This window comes from Aphelocoma coerulescens, chromosome 2, assembly GCF_041296385.1.
Source record: "Aphelocoma coerulescens isolate FSJ_1873_10779 chromosome 2, UR_Acoe_1.0, whole genome shotgun sequence".
NCBI classification, from domain to species: domain Eukaryota; kingdom Metazoa; phylum Chordata; class Aves; order Passeriformes; family Corvidae; genus Aphelocoma; species Aphelocoma coerulescens.
In genome coordinates this window covers 106230271-106253353 of record NC_091015.1, presented here as the reverse complement: position 1 = coordinate 106253353, position 23083 = coordinate 106230271, and the positions used below count along the sequence as shown (strand labels likewise).

The 23083-nt window shown below is 39.3% G+C and overlaps 1 long non-coding RNA gene across 1 annotated transcript; it reads right to left on the bottom strand.

The window, feature by feature from the left end:
- Positions 1 to 3078: 3078 nt before the first annotated feature.
- Positions 3079 to 10039, bottom strand: LOC138105851 (uncharacterized). Its single transcript, XR_011148733.1, has 3 exons — positions 9927 to 10039; positions 8825 to 9371; positions 3079 to 3235 (listed from the first exon to the last, which is right to left on the bottom strand). It is a non-coding gene; the product is annotated as an uncharacterized lncRNA (long non-coding RNA).
- Positions 10040 to 23083: the final 13044 nt, after the last annotated feature.

Here is a 23083-nt window from a genome sequence, read left to right as displayed (position 1 = left end):
GATGAGACTATTGAATGCATACAGCTGATTTGAATGAATATAATACTTCTCTGTAACCTCTGGTTTATCAGCCTGTGGCATAACTAATCTTGGGATGTTTCCATTGGTTTTACCAGTTTCTCCCAATCTCTATCTTGTTTTGTGTTGGATGTCTTCCAGCCCAGAATTACAATGGACTCCTGGCTAGTTTTCCCCACAAAAATGCAAGCAAACACAAAAAGTTACCTGTTCAAGAACTCTGCCCACTGGGGATGTGTGGCAGGAGCAAAACTGCAGCTGTCTGCCCACAACCCAGCAAGACACAGGAGATCTCAGGTGGCCTTTGGGACAGGGCTGCCAAACGCCTGTCATGTGAGTTCTGCAACACTTGGCACCCTGCCTTGGGTTTGCCTTGGCTGCTAATACCAGCCATCAATCTTGTTCCTCCCAAGGCTGACTACTCCAAAAAGAAACTGCTTTACCTCTGTCCACTCATTGCCTCTCACTCCTAAAAGACAATTTCATGCTCTTGGCACAACTAAGATTACCAGCCTGTTGGCTCAGCAGAAATAAACCCATGCCATGAAAAAGTCCTTCAGGCTCAGGTGAGATGGCAGAGGAAAGATGCTACAGAGCCTTCAGGTAATCTGCATGTGTGTTCATGATAAACAGCAAGTGAAACACACCACTCTCAAATAACAATTTAAAAAAAACCTTGGACAAGACCTGTGCAACATTTAGCTGTTACTAAGATCCCATTCTGCAAAAAGTCCTGATAGGATTCTTCATTTTATTATGCTGACCAAAATGAGATACAACCAGGTGATTCTGAGTGAGGGAGTTAGTTACCTAAAATGGTTTTTATAATGTGAAACTCATTTTTTTTAATATTCCAGGGTTACACTATTCTGGATGAGAAGAATTTAAATGTTTATTTACTATGAAAATCCAGAAGAAAATGAGATCTGTGTTCCATCTTTTGGCACCGGATTGAGTAAAAATTTGTATAATGTTATAATACTGAATTTATATTACTTGCTCCATTTTTAACTGTTTTGAGTTGGAGTGTTTTAACATGAGAACCTTGGCAAAAGAGGAAAGAAATGTTTTCATCAGTTTTTATCCTAAGCACTGATTTTGCTGATAGTGAACAGTATTTTGCAGAGCATAGGTTGCATAAAGCTATGGAGACAATCTGTCATCTGTCAGTAAGTGCTATCCAAGTTATGTTGTGTCCCTAGGAAACACAAAATAGTACTTAAATAAGCACGACAGTGTAAATCAGTTATTGACTTGTTACCCTTGGATCTTATGCAAAACTCTTCTCTATGTTCTAGTGTTAATATTTTGAACAGCTACTACGATGTTGGCAGCACTGCTGTTTGCAGGGAGGGGGGGGATTTATTGCTTCAGGCTTCTCTTGCCTTTGCAAAGCAATTTCTCACTGTGCCTCTGTTTTCAACTGGAAGCTGTGCAGCCTATCAGATCATGTAGACATGACCTTTGAGCTGTTCATAGGCGCATAGAGCTCAGCACAAGTGTGCATAAAAATATGCCAGGTCCTAGAAAGCCTTCTATGCTTCAAAAAATGCTGAGATGCACATTTAGTGCACTAGTAGAGAAATGTGTGTGGTCTTCCTTTTATTCACTTCTGTATAACTGGAAAAAATGCTGAAACTGGCAAGCCAATTAATTAAAATTTACTGAATAACTAGGAGTAGCCCAGAAGCAGCAAATCCTCAGGGTGTCAACCCTTGGTTGTCTGCTGCCCTACAAAAGCAGCTTTACATGACGGGGATGATCCATGTGATGCAGCCTGTACTGCTCTTCCAGGAATGTTTCCCAACAGAGACCCTCACTGTCGCAGTGTTGCTGCACTGTGCATCCAAGATGGGTCATGCTCAGGAAGCACTTCGAGGTCTCCACCCACCAAATATTGAAGGCAGTGTTTTGTAAACAACTACACTTGGTTTGCTTGCTTTAAAAAATAAAAATAAAGCAAAACCAAAACCAAACCAAACAAAACCTAAAACCAAGGAAAGTGTCATGGGAGTGGGGAATGGATATGATGGGGTTTTGTTAGACTTGCATATCTGCTAAGCTTCAACCCAAGGTGCTTATTTAGTAAATGTAGAATATTTTAACTAAACATTACCTAAAGAGGGGTTTTAAAATTCTCACAAATTCAAAATAAGCCTTAATTTAACTTCAGTGTAGTATATTTTTTCAAGTGAAGGAAGTTTTGACAACATCTAATTTGATATTCTGGGAAAAAAAACTTGAATGAGACATATTCATAAGCCCCTCCAAAAATGATCAAAATTTAAATGCATTGCCTTTATCCAAGGTGATAAAAGCTCCAGTACACATCCACAAAGGAGCATGGAGAAACAATGGCAGCAGGAGAAGCCTGAATAAAAACTTGCCCTGGCTGCTCCCAGGCCTGTGGCCGAGGCCCTCAGTCTCCCTCACAAGCCCAGAGGAGCACGGGGCACAAAGCACACAGGAATCCACACCAAGGACAGGAGGACTTGCAGAGCTGTCCCAGGACAGCCTCAGCCCCAGGGTCCAGGTGTGACACCCAGCACTGTAAGGCAAAACTGGAGCACCTTCTGGGCTGAGCTGCCTAGGGGTGAGGGACATGGGTGGGATGCAGGGGAAGAGTGTTTTGTAGAAGCATATACATAAGGGAAGTTCAAGGGAGAAACCAAAGTGAGGAGAAAGGGGGGATTTAGGTCATCTGTGGAGAAACAATTGTGGGGAGCAGAGAGGTAAGGGGTTTAAAAGGGCCAGTTGAGTGTCAGTAGCTGAGTAGTCAATACACTTGCCCAGCCATGCCCTGTGCCTGCTCACCACAGTCTACCCTTAATCTCCTGCACTGACCTCTTGAAAACCTTACATGCGATTTGTTTAGAGCACAGATTGATTACCAGATTGGTTTAACAAATTAAATTCAGTTTCGTGCTTCCAGAGACACTAAAGCCATGCTGCTCTTTCTACACCAGAGTTCAGCAGGGAGCACCAGGAGACCTCTCACCCCAAGAACACATTCTTTATTATTAGCAGATCCTGGTTGCACTGGTTTGGAATCCTGTTTACTTCAGTGAAGTTATTGGTGACTCAAGCAGGATTTACTGAGTACCTCCCTTTCTTGACCTGTGCAACTGCATTTGCTTGTGTGACGTGCTTGATGACTTCCAGCATCCCTTCAGTTTTGTATGGAAGAAATCCATTGTGTTTCACTTGCCAACAGGGACTGTAAAAGAAAATGACATATAATTTCCCTAGTTGCAGAAATCTCACCTTTACTAAATGGATAAGTATTACTTACACATTCTGGAAAGTTTCAGTATAATTTGTTATCACTAGAGCTGGGAAATGCAACTTGAGTCTTGTACCAGAAAGGCTTTTGGCTCTCAGGGAAACTCATCCTGAGCATGAACTCATAATGTCCCTCAGGACATCTGCTGGGTTAAAAGAGCTCTATGGAATATGCAGGTGTTAGGTCCTGGGGGATTCCAGTGACTGCCACTGTGCACCCAGACCAGTCTGACTAGCAGAAGCCTATGCTAAAGGATGGGGATAAATTGAAATTTGCCCAAGGTGGCAAACTTCCAGTTTTAATATTGTCATAACTGAATGAAATGGTAATTATGAGCATTTTAGAGTGATCATCAAGAGAAATCTGACCACCTCTTACTGATGGTACATTTATTCATATATGGCATAAAACAATAAATGACACCTATTGCTGCCTTCAAAATCAAGCTGAGCCACACTGAATTTAATACAACTGCAAATACAGCTGAAAGATTAAGTCATGTTACTAATAAATGATCAGGCGCTTCATGGTCTGATTCAGAAATGTATTTAAATCTAATTCTAACTAAAAGTGGCTGCCTTGCTCTACTGCATACTCACAGATTGTAGTAAAAAGAAGTAAATGGGGCTTAAAAATTATCCTGAAATTAAGTCACTCAGCTGTATTTATGCTCTTGAATATGTAGCCATTTTTGCAAATAATAGAAAATTGCACTGAAGATATGTAAGTTGTGTTACATCAAGCTGCTAATTTTAAAATACCTTATTTAGAAGAATTATGCAATATTCGATGCAAAAATATCCTCCTGTGGCAATATACAGAATTTCTCCATCTAAAATATGTATATTCATATTAACCTTTATATCTGCATGGACCACATCTTTGTTTTCATTAATGAAGTTTGACAATTTATGACAGGACAGAAAAGAAATTCATTATATTTAGCAACAGAAAACTCATTTCCCATTTTTCTAGTGTCAAGCAGCTGCTACAAAATTAGCTAAACCACTTTATCACAATTCTTCACCACTGTGATTCTTTAGGTCACCCTCAAGGGTCTTCAATTTTGTTATGTTCAGAGCTTGGCACCCGGTAATTTTCAAAATCAGGAAGTAGAAGGAAGCAATATATTTTTATATGTTTTTGTACTGAGAAGGATTTTTCTTTATTTAAGAAGACAAATATCAGTCATATTGAAAATATTAAAAACCAGAAGCATGACTAATAACCACAGAAATGTCAATGCCAACTTTGTTTATCAAAATTTGGAATGACAATGTTCTGCATGACAAAGAAACCTCCTCTAACCCTGAGAGAAATTGTCCATGTACAGGGAAATTTGAATTCCTTGTTCAATAGTCAAAGGAGTTTAGGAAAAAGTCATTATAAGACACCCAGGATTATTGTTCCTTAAAAAGTTCTTGCTGCTGCCAGCTTCCATGGGCTATGTTGGCTAAAATTAGAAAAAGATTCAGTAATTGTGTCTCTATGTAAAATGGTTATATGATTTGTACACCAGTATTAGTGCTATCATCTATCATCTGCTGTTACCTTCTCAGAAAAAAAAAGACATTCAGCAGAATATTTTTATTTGGATGGTGAGAGGATGCCACCTACAAGCATCATACAGCATAACAAGTCTAAGGCTGTGTAGGGCAGGACTGATCCCTCTCAAAGTCAAAGCAGATTTAAAATTTTCATACTATAATGGGTTTACCAGTATAAGCTATTCTTAAAAAGTTGATTCTGTGTTTGGGGTTTTGTTCTCATATGAATGGGTGGGATTCAGTCCTGAATCAGGGATGTGATTTCTTACCATGGTTTGAAGAGATTGTTTTAACCCTTCTGGATATTCCCCGTGACTTTGATGATCGCTCATGTTGGTGTTTGCCTGTAACACGCACACAGAGTTTCAACCCCACCAGTTACTAGTTTTGTACAGAAACAGCACAAAAAGCTGCATGTTATTAGCAGGGCTTTTTCAAAGTTAAATTTTGGCAGGAGAAATCCAATCTTTCAGGGGCTAATAGCATGAACTATGGAGATATTCTCCCATTGCAGTTACAATGCTGATTTAACTAATTTTCATCAGTCTGACGTGTAATAAACCGTGTTTTCAGAAGAATTTTTTTTTAATTAAATATTTATGGAAGAGCTGCCAGTGTATTTCAGAGATGCTGCTGTCCTGACCAGTTGTGTAGTTCAATAGGAAGCTTTAAGAGTAAATATATCAGGATCTTAATAGCCATTGTGCTAGAAATGTGTAAGTGGTCATTAATGTCAGCAAAACACAGGCTGGGAGACACCATGGCTGCAGGTGAGAAGTGTAGCCATAATCCCTACTTCTATGCAACATTTAATTTCAAGAGGCTTGATTTGAAAATTAAGCAGTTGAAAGGCTGCTGTTATTTTGGGTGTCATATCATCAAACTCTGAGCTTTATAGCAAAGCATACCTGCCCCCCTCTTCACCATTTTTCAAAAAATGCAGTAGCTGGTTAGCTGGCTGACTCAGCTGTGCAAGGACACAGCTCGTGTAAGTACGTATCAGATCACTAGATGTCCTCCTCCCACAAAATTTCTTGTCATTCTCAGCTAGCAAACATATTCTTTTAAAAAACACCTACAACCATGTGCAGCCCTAAAAATTGCCAGCACAATTCTGTGTATTCACAAACGACCTGTGTCCAGAAAACAGCCTCAAGGTAGGTCAGAGCCTTCAAGCCCAAACGCAGGGGCACTGCACTGGCTGAGAACAGGTAATGATGTTCACCACTCCTTCCAGGCACACTCATGCTTTACCACACCTGTCTTATCATTACTTTCAGTGCACTAAAACAGTTACGGATCTCATTCTAACGACGAAGGCCTAAGACTGGAACCACCTGTATTCTAGCTATGTAAGTGATGAGAATTTTTTCACTGGAAAATGAGGAGCAGATCAAAAACCTCAATGTGGAAAGTGAGGTTACTGCAGTCAGCCACCAACAGCTTAATGAAAGGATCAAGTTGCATCATTATATCAACAAGTAAAGTCTGCATGGTCAAAACGACGTGTAGCAGAGCCTGGTGTTTTTTCCAACCTGAGAAATTATGCAAGGTATTAAACAGAGTGAAGGGTGTACTTTGACTTTAACTGACTATACATTTCACTTTACTGACTTGCTAGAAGAAAAGCTGTTTTACTTACAGGTCAAAGTTTGCCCTTAATTTTTCTTTCTGTGACTATCTACTTCGATGGATGATTGCATCTATGGCAAATGTTGACTCCCTGCCTTGCCTAAAAGATTTCTTTTAGTGAAATGATGTTAAGTTAAAGAAAAATCTGAGCTTGTGATTAGGTTGTGGGGATTTTTCCTAGAAAGCATGCTTTCCTTACTTGCACAAATGAGACATTAATGGATGTTAAGATATGAGAACAAAAATATTTGAATTCAATTTCACTGTAATCTTGCAAAGGCATTTGATTCTTTGAAGAATCAAAAAGTTTTGGAAAGGATATGGATTTTTTCAGTGCAGTTTTTGTTCAAATTTCAGACTTACAAAAATGCAAAATGTCAAATTTCTTTCACCCACTGCTGTCACCATTCCATTCTAAACATTAGCTGAAAACTAACACTTGGGCTTGAGGCCACAGGGAAGATCCTGTTTTGCAGTTTCTGCAGCCACAAGCCACAATATCATTAAATGCCAAAGACTATCTGTAGGTCAAGGTCAGACATGAGAAATGACTGGGAAGAAGGTAACTCTCATGGAGCAGTCAGAGAAATCAAGCTGAAGAAAGGAACCAAAAAAACCCTATGAACTGTAACAATCATGTTTAATGACACAGTCCCATTCTAATCAAGTAGACTTTTTATTAATGCTTAATAATTGGTAAACATGAAATCCTGTCTTCTCTCCTTTTACTTGCAGGTATCTTACACAGCAGGACCACTTTGATCAAATAGCTCCTTTTGCACCTGAACTTGCACAAGCAGGAGTCATTTCACAAATAGACTGCATAAGGTGGGCCTCACTTTCACTTCAGAATACAGCAATGCAGGATGTAATTGTCACTTCACATCGTATTCACTCACATTTGAGACGACAGGGGAGGAACTCAATGACACCAAGTCCATATTTACCTCGTTAGTGTACTTTTGTGGATATTGGTGTCCTGCTTGAAACCCTGACCTTGTGAGAACAAACATTGTTAGACAAAAATAGATGTTTCCATTTAGCATCTTTCCAAAACAGACTAAGGGAGTTAACCTGTGAGAGATAAACTGCCCTTGATTGGGCTGTCTGCACAAATAGAGTTTGAACGTTGTCATTTTACACCTTTTGCACTAAACAAAGTTAAATGGAGACATTGTCCTTATTGCTTGCTACTTCTGCACTCTTTTATTTTCCCAACTAGTAGCATCTGCTTCTAATTATAGTAAGTCATGTGCAAATCACAATTCAGCAATATAGTTTCTTAAGCAGCTATTCTGGGGACATTAATGCTTCAGATATAAGCAATCAGCTCATGAAGCGCCTCACAGGTTCATGTTTTTTCTTATCCTAGGCACTAGAGGGCAAAAGACATAGAAGTAACTAAAATGTGTGTTCGTTTTTATCACCTTGTGTTTACTTGTATTATAAGCTCTAGGAACAATACAGAGCTGAATTAGTACCCACAGTATCTTTTCCTAGCTGGACTTACATGGTGCTTTATATGTTTTCTTCTCACAAACTAAAAAAGAGGAAAATTATATATTTTGGGCACAGTGAACTACATTTATAGATGATTATGAGGTCAACATTCTGGGTGAAAGTGAAGTTGTATTAAATCAAGAGTAATCTTCTTTAAGGACAGGAACAGGTATTTCAGACTCTTCTTTCACAACTGCCTTGTGAAGGGGCTGTGACACTTACCTCCCCATGCAGCTTCCCAGCTGCCATGAGAAACCTGAAAAGTAGCTGCAACAGCAGCAACTGATTCTGAACAGTTGATAATAAAACAGTTTTTGAGTTCAGCTGATCCAGTCGCAACACATAAAGACTCTGCAGCTCACAAAATACAGCACAGGAGAACATGGCTTGGAAGACTCACAGCAGTTTAGAAGGGTGTTATTTTATTCTCTCATATGCATGCAAACTTCAGGTGACAGCTTACCTTTCAAGATGACCCAAGTTTGCTCAGAAAAAGAAACTATGCAGAGCAAGTATGAGGCAACAAGGCTAAGGTGAGAATATGAAAGTACTTTACCAAAAAGCTCTAATTCTCTTGCCTTTTACACTGGTGTCACACCAGTTTCCCCTAAGCACTCCAGTGCATTTACATTTGGCCTAGACAAGAGCTCAAACTGACTCCATGCTGGTGTTACATAATTTGTATGTATTTACCTTCCAAATTTCCAAAGCTTGGGCTAAGAAACTGGTCAAATTACTGGACCTTCCACAAGAAGTGTTAAATCAAATTTAAGTACAAAACAGGCAGTGGTCATAATTAGATAGTAGAAAACAAAAAGATGAAGTTAAACTTACTTCTACTCACCCTCATTTCTTGTCTGTTTAATCAGTGATCTCAAGGTAAGTTTGGGTCAAGATTGTAGTAAGAAGTTGTTTGTTCATTTCTAGATAATGCCGTGATAAAAATTCTTAGGTTTTTCTTTCTGATTGGGGCAGGTCAGATAAAAACTGATATGGGCTGACACTCCTGCTGCACTGTAGGTGAAGCAAAAGACTTTTTTTTTTTGGAGTTGCAGCATCAGCAGTTTCAGGATGAGATATTTCCTGTTCTGTTAAATAGAAGCTTGTGGTGTAAAAACAGTGCTTATTATTGCAAGCTTAAGCCTACTGAAGTTTTACAGATTTAGAAAGTTTCCTAATCATAAATTAATCATAATGATGCACTTTGCTGCAGGGCCTGCTGAAAATATTTATTTTTAAAAAGTGGTACCAAATTTAATCCAGAAGTGGTGCTTATAGTAACAGTCAAGGCTTTTAAACTGCTACAATTACAAGTTTTTTTCTAAATATCTTATAAACTCAGCAAGACTGTGCTACCAGTGTCTTTGCATCCGGTAACTATCAAGCAGGTTCTGAAAGACAAGAAAAGAAAAGCAGTAATTACTCTGAGTGTCTGGAGGACTGGAAGTATACAGTGTTCCCATTAGACTTTCTTACATTCAAGATTAGAGAATAGTAAAAAAATTATTGATTACACATTACTGTGAGAGAGAGTAATACAGTTCTTACCCAGTATCCTGTTCCTGCAAATGCTTGGATATTAGAAGGATATCCTGGGATAAATTCCTTCTAGGAAGGCAAGGCTTAAATTATGTGTTACCAGATTTATAAATATTCTGGTCCTAACATCCAGAATATTTTCAGGAGGAGAAGTCGCATGCTTTAGCTCTGTAGCAGCAACAATGGTTTCACACAGAGCCCTAGAGAGGCGTGTGCAAGTCCCTCTTTAAACCTGCAATGTCTGGCTTCTTGGGTTCCCAGAAACCATTACTGCAAAAGCTCCTTAAAAGAGTGTTGGAGGCAGGAGGGTCTGTGTGCTCATTACAGCACACAGAGTTAAAGCAGAGACAGTGCACAAAGACCCGCAAGCTAATCCAGGGAAGTCAGAATTCATTAACTTTTCTTACTGGATTTACGACAGGCATCATGGTACCCGGCTGTTCCAGATGTACACCCGTAGTAAGAATTTGTACATCCCAGTCCTTGGTTGGAGTGCGGCTGTGTCCGATTGGGACCTGCCTCCCTCACTGCCCCAGCCATGGACCATGTGATGGCAGCATCGGGCTGGCACGGGGGAGCAGAGCTGCACCCAAGGCCTTTGCAACCTGAGAGCGGAATTTTCTACATTTTTCTCTGAAACAACAACAACCAGCTGACAAACGGTCTAGGATGAGTTCCTAGGAAACACAACATGAACAGATGGAACTGTTTTGTTCAGTGCGAAATAATGCAAACAAATGAAAATGTCTGAGATACCGTGAATAAAGCATCAACTCACTATTATGAAAAAATGGATATTTTTATTTCATGAAAAGTATCTTTCCTAGTGATTGTGATAATGAAGCACATGTGGTATTTGTTAATCAGTAGATCAATGTTAAACTAACCAGTGTCAAAACATGATCTTTAGTCATTAACATTTATTAAGTTATAAGTATGTTGTTCTCACTATTCAAATAACCAGTAATCAGTCATTTGCTGGATGGAATTTCAAGTGGAAGCATTTCAAATCTCTAAGGGCTTCAGCTTTTGTGATATCTCCAAGGTGTTCTGAGGAGCAGACAATACTGATGACCTCCAACACATGGCAGTGACTTGAAAATATCTTATTTAAAAAATTCAGGTCTCAATGCTGTTTTCTTGTAAGCAGTACAATTAAAAAAAATGTGTTGAATACTTTCAGTTTATATGTTTACACTGTGCTTAGTATAAATATGCTGGTAAGCGATGTAAAAACTCTTCTCTTTCTCTCAAACTGGCTTTTCTTTAGATGCTCTGTAATGAACATAAAGGTTCTATCAAATCAAGCCAAGTCAAATTAAAAACTCTCATTATGCCTTGATCTTAGCAAAATACACAAGCAAGGAAAACCACCTGCTTACTGACTGTGAGCCTGGAGCTAGGAAACTTCTGCCTTTATCAGAATGAGAATTTCTCTGTATCAGTCCCACAACATGTGCCATCACTTGCTTATGGTTTTCACAGAATCAAGAGGCGGATCCTACTGTCTCTACCCTTGCATTAGAAGCATTTCTCTGCTTTTCAGTTTAAAGTTTTGCTTAGAGACATATGTGAAGAAATATCACATTTGCTGTCAAATGTTTTTATATTCTGTGAAGCTCATGGGTAGCTGATTAAAGTACTAAAAATAAATTTTCTGTTCAGTGAGGCTCAAAGAAAGCATGTTATTCCTCCATATTTTTGAACTGTCTTCCTTGAAATCCATAGACTGCACTGCATTTAATTTTTTGTCATCAACACAATAAACCAAGGGCTCACCTTAGCAATTGTGCCAAACTAGTAATGAAGATAAATATTTTGTAACTTTTACCTGGACACTATAGCATTAAAGCACTTGCATGGGATTTGAAATTCCACACAGAAATGGTACTGTGTTCTGCCCTCCTGCACTGTATGTTGTATTTTATCAAGAGGAACAGAACAAATTAGTACAGGAGAAGATAAGACCACAGCAATTCATTCTAGAGTTACAACTTCTACCTCTCTGGGACAGAAATATGAGTTACTGATTCCATGGTGTTTCATATCTGCAGTGAGATTAATAACTACTGACAGTTGTACCCAGCTGGAAGTTTGTTCAAAGCTGCTGGATTCTTTCACTTGAAATACTCCAGCCAGGGAGTTGTGCCCTCTGATGGAGCGTAAATTAGAGCACCTCTGCACGGCTGGAGGCTCTTTCCCAATGATCCCACCACAGAATTGCTTTCCATTTCCAAGTGGCCAGTCTGAGCTGAAGAGTACTAGACTTGTTAATGTATTGGGTGGGGCTGAGCTGGAGTTCATTTCCCCACAGCAGCCCTGACAGTGCTCTGCTCTGCGCTGGGGGCTGGGAAGGTGTTGATGACACACCAGTGCTTTGGGTCCTGCTGAGCGGCGCTGGCCCAGCAACAGTGCTCTCCAACATTCCCCACTCACCAGTGGGCTGGGGATTGGCAAGACCTCAGGAGGGGACAGAGCCAGGACAGCTGACTCAAACTGACCAAAGGGTATTCCATACCATATTAATATGGTTTGCAAATAAAACAAAGGGCGAGGGTGGGGGAGAAGGGAGGGGTATTTGTTATTACAGCATTTGTTTTCCAGAGCAATTGCTGTGAGTGCTAAAGCCCTACTCCCTGGGAAGTAGGTGGGCATAACCTGCTGATGGGAAGTAGAGAATAAATCTTTTGTTTTCCTTTGCTTCTATGTGACCTTTACATTATTAAATTGCCTTTATCTTATCCCACAAGCTTCCTTCCATCTTACTTTCTTCCCCCATCCCTTGTCCTGCTGATGAGGGGAGTGAGAGAGCAGTATGGTGGGTACCTGGCATCCAGACAAAGTCACCCATCACAGTTAAAAATTGTATTCCTCAAATTGTAACTGGTAATGACCTGAAAAGTCTACCCAGCTACTCTGTGGAAATCGTTCTTCAGTGCACTCTGGTGTCTTAATCTTCTCTTACTCTCACAATTCAATTCCAGAGACTTCAGCTTTGAATCAAACTGGCTTGGCACATCATGGATGCACAGTATCACTAATAATTATCTTTTAACATTATAAACATAAAAGATGTAATTCTGAATATTTTTTTAATCCAAAAACACATCATTAATTTTGTTCAAGCAAGTAGAATTAATTAAACCCACTGATGCTGTGAATTGATCAAAAATACATTGATTTATAGGTTTTATGACTCTCTTGAAATTCACTAAAAGCATTGTATGATCCCTTGTATAACTGATTTATGTAGTTTTTCATTCAATACAATGTATTAGGTACATATTATTGATAGCTTCCAGCATAAAATAGTGCATACTGGTGCTTTCATTCAATATTGCAAACTATAAACCCACTAAGTGCAAAAAGAGATGGCTTCTTCCGAGCAAAATAAGTCAGAAACTGATTTATAGAGATAGTATAGGGTAGTAAATATTTATCTTCTAATATTAAAATGCTTATTTGTAAAATCAGTTATTCAAGACACTCATTATATAAGAAAAGGACACTCAAAAAAGACAGGATATGAAATATCATGGGCTTATACGGATAATACATTTTTACTTAGAATGCTTATTTGTAAAATCAATTATAAAAAGACACTCATTATAAAAAAGACACTGGATCTGAAATACTGAGGGCTCATACAGATAATACATGTAATGAATATAATTATCAAAGTTGGTGCTATATTTTTTCTTTATCTTACTGCAGAAAATACTTTAGCACAAATATTTAGACCAAGACTACTAAATTCTCCAACCACTTGTAAAATATTTATGAAAGCTTTTTACCACATTAACTGTACCTTAAAATGATAGCCACCTGTATCGTAGCTGTGCCCTGAATATGTTTGTGGCAGTTCTTGAGTAGTCTCAAATCTCACCCTCCAATTCTTTCTTCTTTTACCATCCACTCTTTCAAACCTGTATTAAACCATCACTCATAGCTATTAAAGAAGGCCATGTCTTTACTTCATCAGTCTAATGATAAAGTAGTAACCTAGCTTTAACTATAAGCCATATAGCAAATGATGAAAAATACCAATACCCTGAAGTATTTATCACCAAATAACATCCCAGAGAGGAATAAGACATTATCTGATTGCATCTGGCAGAACTCCCACGCCAAATAACTAGCAATTTCTCTGCACCTTGGATCCACTGTCCCACTTCCTCTTTGCTTTTATTCAGTGGCACTTTTTTAAGTTCTGACATTTAATCTCCTTAGGACTATTAAAAAACAAAAGAAACAAACAACAAAAGAACCCCAACAACCAAAAAAACATCCTATCTGGTAGCTCTGTTTGGAGCTTATACCTAGTATAATAACAATAAACACAAAAACTTCTATTTCTCTGTGCTAGCTTTCCTGAAGAATGCATTGGGGTTAACTAAACAGGTATTTTTCGTTCACTAAAGTGAAATACTAACATTAAAAGGGCCATTGATACCTCTTGATTCTCAACATTTTTCTTTTCATTTCTGACATAGTTTTTGATTGCCATATGTTTTCAATTTGTACTTATTTAAAACCTTGTCTCTCGTTGCAGCAAAATGAAATTTGGCTTCACTGATTGTCTCAATGTTATCGATGCTGCCCAGATTTTTCTTTCCAAAACCCACACACTGCTGGTACTTTTTTATTTGTCCTGTGCTCAGACAAATAAACAAAATTCAACTAAAAGGATCAGACTAACATTATTCCATGTTTTTTTGAAGTTGAATGGCATACTTATTGAAAGTGACTCATTTGCTGGCAAAGCACAATACTGCTAAAGAGACAGGAACAACTTTACTGAATCATCAGGTTGCTTAGAAGCCTTTACAATATTGTCAGAATTAAGCTTGGAGAAAAGATAAACATTCCTTTCCAAAAAATCTGCGTGTTTGTGGAAAAGTATTCTGATGGCTAGAAAAGGTAGACTGTGTGTCTCCTCTTGCTGGTACATTTCTTATCTGCTGTAACAGAACCTGGTGATAGCCTCACTGAAAAGGGCTGGCTACCCAAGATGGCCTCATCTAATATTTTTACAGTCATCTCACACAGGTTCTCAAGGGCAGTATCAGTCCCATTGTTATCATACGGCTGATTGAACAATTTCTTAGGGATTAAAGATTTTTTTTCCCCAGAAAACTGTGCTTGTGTGGGAGAGAACATAATACAAAATACAACCTTTCATTCTCTTTTCCCTCCCCCAAGAAGAATGAATAAAAAAAATTCCCCAAATGTGATTTTCAAACATTTTGTGATGTATGTGTGGCCTTCAGAAATAAGGACTAAACCAGATATATGTGCATTTTCTGGTTTATTGACAGAAACCAAATATGTTTTCTCACTTCTGTCATTTTTTTTATAATATATTCACATTTCTGCTCTGGACTTCACTGCTGAGATTTGGACATCTTTTCTGCCTTCCATTTACTTCTCCAGCTGCCATAAAATGTACCTTTATTTAATATGAAGACAGTATCATTGTAACTTCAGAAGACATATAATCAGCATAACCAGTTTTGTAGAAGCTCACTGATAGATTTCTGTATGAGTGTGAAAATATTGTGATTGTTTTTAGGATTGGGCTAGGGAATTTGTTAATGTAATTTATGTCATCATTGCATGAAGAAGTGATTTTTTTTTTCTCCTTCTTTAGGATATACAAGTAGTAACATTTTTAAAATCTGTGCTGTGCTCTGAAAACTTTTTCTTCCAAGAACCATGCACCAGCCAAGCCAAAATTGCTGTCTTATATATGCAGATCCTCACTTCCCACACACGAAGGTGAAGCTATATGAATTAAAGAATATTGAAAAGAATATCTCTACTCTGCAGGTCTAAGGTGGAGAAAAATATAAGATCTTTATGTCTTATATCTGGTTTGCCATACACACAGGCTGTCATCTGGAAAGCTAACAGCTTGTAGAGAGTGTCTTCCCTTCGCAGCCAGCAGTTGCCTTTGGTAAAACAAATTCAGAAACAATTTTGGAAGTGCACTGTGCCCAGAACCCATATAGGAACAGGAATTCAAAGCACCTCTAGCTGACCTACACATACATTTACCACTGGTCTGGTGTACTGAAGATGACCTGATAAAGATCACACTATGGCAGTTTTTCTTTTGCACTGGCTGCTGAACAGATAGAAACTGTTTCCTGTGGCCAGCTGACTATTGATCCAACTCCCTTCTGCCAGTGGTGCAGATAATGGTAATTCCACAAGCAATTCAAAGCTACATTTTGTCTTCATTTTCATCTAAAATATGAGTCGGTCTGTTGTACACTAGGCAGTCGTTTATTACTCCTTTTCCTTTATTGATGTTTGGGAGTTAAAGCATAAAGTGATCCTCAAATGTAGTTACAGTGAGGCAACAGCTGCCCTTGTGACCATGACTACAGCACCACCACAACCACATGAATCAAGGTTTCATTCATCTTTGAGCCAGCATAGAAAGTATCCCAAAAATAGAACTGTGTTGCAGTTGAAGAGATGCATTGATTTGTCTGCATGGGGACTAGTGGAGACAAAAGGTGTCCTCAGCAAACAGCAGTAGAGCAGTAAAGTCTTTCTTACTAATTTGCATTCAAGGGCTTTTCCCCACACCATGCCTTGGAAATAATTTGCAAAATGGTCTTTCCTATATGCTTTTTAATATTTTTCTCACTGAATTATTACTAACAAAATGAACATAACAAAGCGCTGCCATACACAGCAGGAGGAAAGCCAAGGCACTCAATTTATCTGTGAAATGGTAAAGGACAATTGATAGTGTGGATAAGTATTTTTTATATGCATTTATTAATTCATAAACTACAGCATATCTCATCTCATCTTTCAACAACAGCTGATGTCTCCATTTTCCTCTGGAAAGCCCTGAAGGTTCCATTATAAGAAACATAAATAATATGTTTTAATGAGATATGGATTGATTATGCTGGGAAAGCTGACATTTTCATCCATCATGCTAAATGATGTTTAATGATGGATTACCATGCCCACAATTCCTCTGATACAAGATTAAATAAAACAGCAGGCTGTTTCAGCAGACTAGTCCAAGGAGATGACAATAAATCTGCTCAATTATCGTATCAACAATCTGGTTTTCACTAATAAGGTTATTATTATTTTGTTTAGACTTGTTCAGGCATCATAGATTATTTTATTTCAGTCAGTCAATGGGAGCAAGTGCAGTATTTTATTCTCAGAGTTGCAAAGAACCAAGCTTTGAGGGAGTACAGTACATGCAGCTCAGCAGGCTTCAAGCAGACAGAAGAAAGCTACCAATCCCCTTTCAAACCAAAAATACATTGTGAAAGGAACATTTTGTTTTCAACCTAGTTAACTAATCTGAAAAGCCTCTGCCAAAGGATACTGTCTGAGAAGCTGATCCATTGAAACAGAGTTACTGGATCCTCTATGATTTGTGCTTCACCTTGGTTCTGTTGTATATTTATAATTAAGATCATTCAGACTATCTTTTGACCTGAAAAATTAGACTGCAACAAAAAGGACCCCTCTTTTTTCCTTGCTTCATGCTCAGAAAGCAGAAAGCATGCAAAGTTTATTAACAGAAGCCTAACACAGAGAGTTTTCTTTGCCAGCCAGTCCTAATAAACTCTTGTTCCTTGCAATCTAATCAAAACCATTACACGTCACTCAGGGCCCTTTTTCTCCTCAGAATGTTTTGTAATGGCAGATAATGCTACAGTATGGAGCAGTCCAGTGCCCAGCTAAGCCACAAGGGCATGGGGGAACTTTTAGATAGATGAGTACTTTTCTGTCTTCTATGCCAGACTGCAGACCAGTGGAGCAGGTGGCCTGTGGAAAACACATCACACCTAAAGTGTGAATGATCCCTGCTGCTTTACCAGTTACTTTTCTGTAAAACGTGGAAATATGAAAATAGTGGCTTCTCCACTCTCTAAAGACCAGAAAGGTGACAGCCTTGCAGTGACAAGTTGTAATCTGTTCCTTGCAGAAGGGAATTTTCCCAACTCTGCTCCAAAACCTGCTTCCCAAGTTTTCATGGACCTGACTCTTTCCTTCTGCTTATGGGCATCCTCAGATGTCAATAAGGTAGGATTTTCCTCAAAAGCAAAAACACAAGATCACTTATACTCTAGTTGTGGAAACTCTGTGCTGAAGTGCAGTAGCTAGATGAAGAGATGTGTGGAGCATGGAATTTACTTCTTCAGTATTATTACCACTAGGAGCCAGTGAAGAAGTGAAAGCTGCTGAGATGAAATGGAAAACTTGCTCCAGTAAAAAAATTTTTCCCTGGCTCTTTCCTGGCTCATGGCCCATCAGATAAGCTTTTGTAGATCGACCAAAACAAGGACATGGTGCAATCCATGATGGTGTCACCATAGAATGATAACCACAAGCATCTCTCCAGTGCTGGACTAATTTAGCTTTAAGGCAATATGGGAATGATTCTCATCACTAGTCAAAAAGGCAAAGAGAAATGTCATCTCTTCAATATACAACTGTTTTGCCTTGTCTTTTTACTTCCCTTCTGATTCCCACCTTACCAAATTTTTTTAACAGTAGGCTGCATGACTTTTCCTGAAGATGCTCAAATCTCCCTTGGTACAAGATCTGTAAAGCGAGAATATTAATCTCTGAACTGTAATACCATACTTCTTGTGAATATATATGAAGGAGAAATTGTCTGATGGCATTTAAAATATTTTTCATGTTATGTTGTTATATCAATTTTGATTCCTCAGTTTCTGTGATTTCCATGTTTAAGCCACAGTTAGGGAAGCTGAAGTCTGCTTATTTGATGTAAAAATAATTGTTCTAATAATAAACAAAAAAGATCAATGAGAATGTTGTATATTTTTTGATGTTGACCAAGACTGATAGGCTTTGAAAAGGAAATATGTGTGGAGAGAGGAAGCCTGGCTATCTGCCCTTTGCGAGGCAGCTCCTTTTCTCATGCCTTGCAGCCTTCCTGTCGGCACCCAGGGCTGATTTACAGAGCCAGTGGGGGAAAATGATTGTCCTCCAATGCTTTGCATGCTTGTGAGTTCCTAATTTTACTGACTGGAAAAGCACCAGATATAGCTGCAGATTCTTCTGCGGGAAAAAATATCCACTTGGATACTCAAAGCTAGAGCTTTTTGAACCATCTGTGCAAGTATGCAAAGGGCTCCTTGGTGCAGTGCAGGCTTAGGGAGATAAGCCCTCTTCTCGTCCTGTCAGGAGGTACCTCCCACCACCTCAGTGATAGTAGGGGAAAGGATGAAAGCAGCAAATGCCCCTCTGTGCTTTCTCTGCACGGCAGTAGCTGGTCCAGTGCCCTTGGCTTTGTCACAAGCAGACTTTCCTTCTCTGTTGAACAAACAAGATGCAGCCAGTCCCATGCAAACACAAAGGCATCAGAGCAAACAGCTCCCACCCGAGAACCCCAGCGACAGCTCCTGTTGCCCACTCACTGTCCGTGCACTCCAGAAATGCTATGAAACTGAGGAGCAGACCGAGAAAGCAGATTACTGCTGAGGGCTGAGGCTAAGATGGTATTTTCCTGCTGAGCCAATTCTTGCCTTTCATAACACTGATGAGATAATAGGTTTAATGCTGATGAAATAATAGGCTGAGTGTGATGTAAGCTATCTAAAGACCCCAAGAGCTTTGTAACGTAGCCTACTAGATCAATGTTGATTCACCTCCAGCTCCTTTCCACAGTAGGTAGGTGCACTCAGTTGGGAAGACAAAAGTCCTGTGAAGCTGCCATTGACCAGGACAGCTAACACACTGCCAGACATTCAGGGGTAGTTTGGAGACCTGGCAAGCACCCATCCCATCTGCATCAAAAGGCCCTTCTGCCATCCACTTGGTGCTGGTGGCAGGGAAGCCCTGACTTGAGGTATGGCATTTACTGGGAGGTTTCTACCATTGCAGGGGGCTGGTGCAGCCCTCTGGGCACTATGAACTCTTCTCTCCTCTGCTTATCTGCCTTGTTCACAAGTCAGCCATCTGCTTGGAGGTCTGAAAGATGCACTAGTTTGGTTACCAAACCTTGGTGAGATAGTGTAGTGCTTTTGCAGAAAGACCCTGTTTCCCCACCTTCCATCTTAAATGGAAAAAATTCTGACCTGTTTCAGTTCAAGGAAGTGTCTGCCAACACTGAAAAGGAGGATTGCATTCACCTCCGAGGCATCCGAGAGATTTTTTTCTGATTTTTCAATAATTGGGAGAATTTTTGAGAGCCACAAGGAACTGAGTTTCCTTTCTTGGATGTATTTGTCCAGCCTTGCCAGCTGTACTTGCATGCAGTATCTTCTCTTGGGTCCAGGTAAAGCTTCTGCCTCAACAAGTTATTTCTGAGTAGGTTTTCGTTAGCGCCCCTGTCCCACCAGTAATAGTATCAGTAAATATAATAGAGCAAAATGTTATAGTGGCATGGTGTAATCCTTCCTTTTTGTCTTTCATTTAAGTGCTATCACTGCACAAACAGTATAACTTCCATTTCAATTGCTGTAGTTAAGCAGCGTTTCTGCCTACTGCACCTCCTGTTAAAGCCTCCTACTTTCTCAAATGCCAGTGTTGCACTGAAGACTTCTCAGTCACTGGCAGTCTTTGCTCTGAGCTGATGTTACACAGGCTTTGCCTCCAGGAAATAAAAAGATGAAATCTGTGCATTTCATTAATGAATATTTATTATACTCTTAGCGAACAAAACCTTGGGAAATTTACGTGTTGCTATTTCCCCCCCCCCCTTTTTTTTCTTTTAAAATACATCTATTTATTATTTACCTCCCCATTTCTTTAACATTATTCTAGGTATATCTCTTTTAGTAAGTTCAAGCTCTTTTGATGTAGAAGTGTTTAAGACTGGCTGGATTCTCAGAAGAAATTGCTTCTCTTGATAACTGAAACAAAGAATTAATAAAATAATGCCTCCAACAGTACATGATTTCCACAAGTACAGGTTACTGTTGATTATTAATATGGAGGATTATTGCATTTTTTCACGTTTGTATAAATCCTTTGGGATGTATAGATGCCATAATACTATGTTACTGAATCAGGAAAATAAATCAAACTACAAATTGCAGCCCAAGAAATGTTTTGTTTGGTTTAACTTTGCTGTTTCTACCCCTTTAAGTTTTAGTTGCTGTATTCAGCAGATATTTTAACTTTTACATCACTGATTAAGTTAAGAGGCAAATTAATTTAAAGGCTCTGACCGCTCTTGATTGTCAGCAATTTGGGTGCTTATTAAGTGGTTTAAAGTACATTTAATTAAAGATGTGTTGCTTCATATCCAGTAGTCAATAAAACATTTAGTGTTTATGTCTTCTTATATTTATTAAAGTATTACCACTTCTTCTGTAGTTCAAGAATGCTTTTAAAGGATGTATGCATAATTTCCTCATTCTAAAAGAATGACTAACCACTAATTGCACTGAATTGAGCCTTCCTCTTACCTGCTGTTTATAATTATAAAAATGAATTGGCCCATAAAAATGTTATGTCTTTGCTTGCTGTTACATCCCCACCCACTATCTATTCCAAAGGTTAAGAAAGACTGCTGATCAAAGGAGGGATCATTCAATGCTAGAAATGGATCTGGAGTTGAGGCATTGAGCTGGATCACACACTACTCTAAATGCTTTTTTCCCGTTCTTTTTTCCTAATTTAAAAACCTATTCCAGAACACCAGGAGTCAGCCTCTTTCATGTCTTCCAAAATAGTCCAGAAGGTGCACCCACAGAAACGACTGCAGCCATAATACAGAAGGCCATATAAACTGGTGTTTCTTGGTGATGAAACATCAGTTTATTGTACTTTCCCCTTCTCTAACACTTAGAAAAGTCAAACTGTCTTTGCCTTCCCCCCAAATCCTTTGGCTGGAGCTACCAGGGAAAGGGAGGAGGTGCAAGCCCTGACAACAAACCCCATGACATTTCTTCAAAGGCTCTTGGTGAGGAACAAGACCATCATGGAGCAAGTCATAATGTGTGATCTGTGCCAGCCCCATTTTCAGCCCAGAAGGAAAAGCCTGGCAGTTGAAAAATCCTGGCAGTTGTACCTATTTTTCACTTTCTTATAGAACTATTTATTTGGGAATAGAAACAAGAGATTATGGGCTCAACATGAGTTTAAAAATGTATCAGTGACTTCTCCCTCTTTGGTTTTGAAGCTGAGTTGTTATAAAATAATGGGGTATGTTGAAAGCAATCAAAGATTGGACATCCTCCCCAAAACAGGCTGTTCTCTTTCACCTTTAATAAAAGGAATTTGCTGTTTAAAGAAGTGAAAGCAGAACAGGAGACTTCTGCAGCTGATGTCTGTGGAGACGAATTAACATCCTGAGGTTTATTTGCTTGTTTAGGAAGGTCACCTGGGCCTCCTGCTGAATCAACAGAAAACCACACCTACCTCAGGCCTCCCTGTTCCTGCGATGAGGGGAAGCGGAGTTTAAGGTTAGCTTGTTCAGGAGAGGTTTAGACTGGACACCAGGATGGGTATTTTTACTGAAAGGATGGTCAAACGCTTTTACTGGCTGTAAATTAATGTCACAGAATGTGATAATGGATAAGGCTGGAAGTGAACACTGGCAGTCATCTAGCCCAACCTGCTGGCTCAAGCACAGTCAGCCCACTGCAGCACATTAGTAAGGATTATGTCCAGAAGGCTGTTGAATATCTCCAGTGAGGGAAACTCCATCCCCTCCCTGGGCAGCCTGATCCAGTGCTCAACCACCCGCACAGTAAAGAAGTTCTTCTTCATGTTCCAGTCGAACTTTCTGTTTCAGAAACAAATTAAGTTCTGCCAACCAAGTCTGTTTTGCCCATGAGGGTAATTGGGAAGTGTCTTTATCTCAACCCATAAGCTTTCTTTTTTTTTGTCTGATTTCCTCCTCCCACCTCACTGGGGAAGGGGACAGAGACAGTGGCTGGGTGGCAGACTGGCTACCAGGTGGAACCAAGCCACCCACAGTAGTGCAGCAAATAACTTACAAAGTTATTTGTAAGCTTTGGGCTCAAGACCAAAGACAAATGGCAACAATAAAAAGAAGTAAAAGAATTCAGGCTGTCAAACTCTGTTCACTTCACATCACTCACAGGTTATCTCTCCTTTTTCTCCATGCCTGTGCACTGAACTTCACATCAGAAAGTTAGGAGGCTTTCCCTTTTAAATCAGCTTAGTGCATTGCACATCTATAAAACAACAGCTTCTATGAGATTGATTATTACACAGTTCTTAGAGTAAGGAGGTCTGGTTGATCTGCAAAGTCAGCAAGGCCTTGAGCTGTTCAGACTTTGCCCAGCAGTTTATAAGAGCTTCTACGAGCTCACTGAAACACGCCTTAATCTGCACCTCATATCCAGGCTAATAGACACAAACTAAGGTATACACCATCCCAAGTGAACAACTTCTGCCTATACCCTTTTCTTGCCAAATAGAAGGCATATTGTTCTTAAATCTGTTTAATAGTAGTTTGATTTCTACTTAAGAAACCCGTATTTTGTAAGACTCTAGTCATTCCTTCCTCCTCTCCTCCTCTGTCTTGCCTGAACGGGTGTGTACACTCAACACAAACTTCAGAAGCTAATGC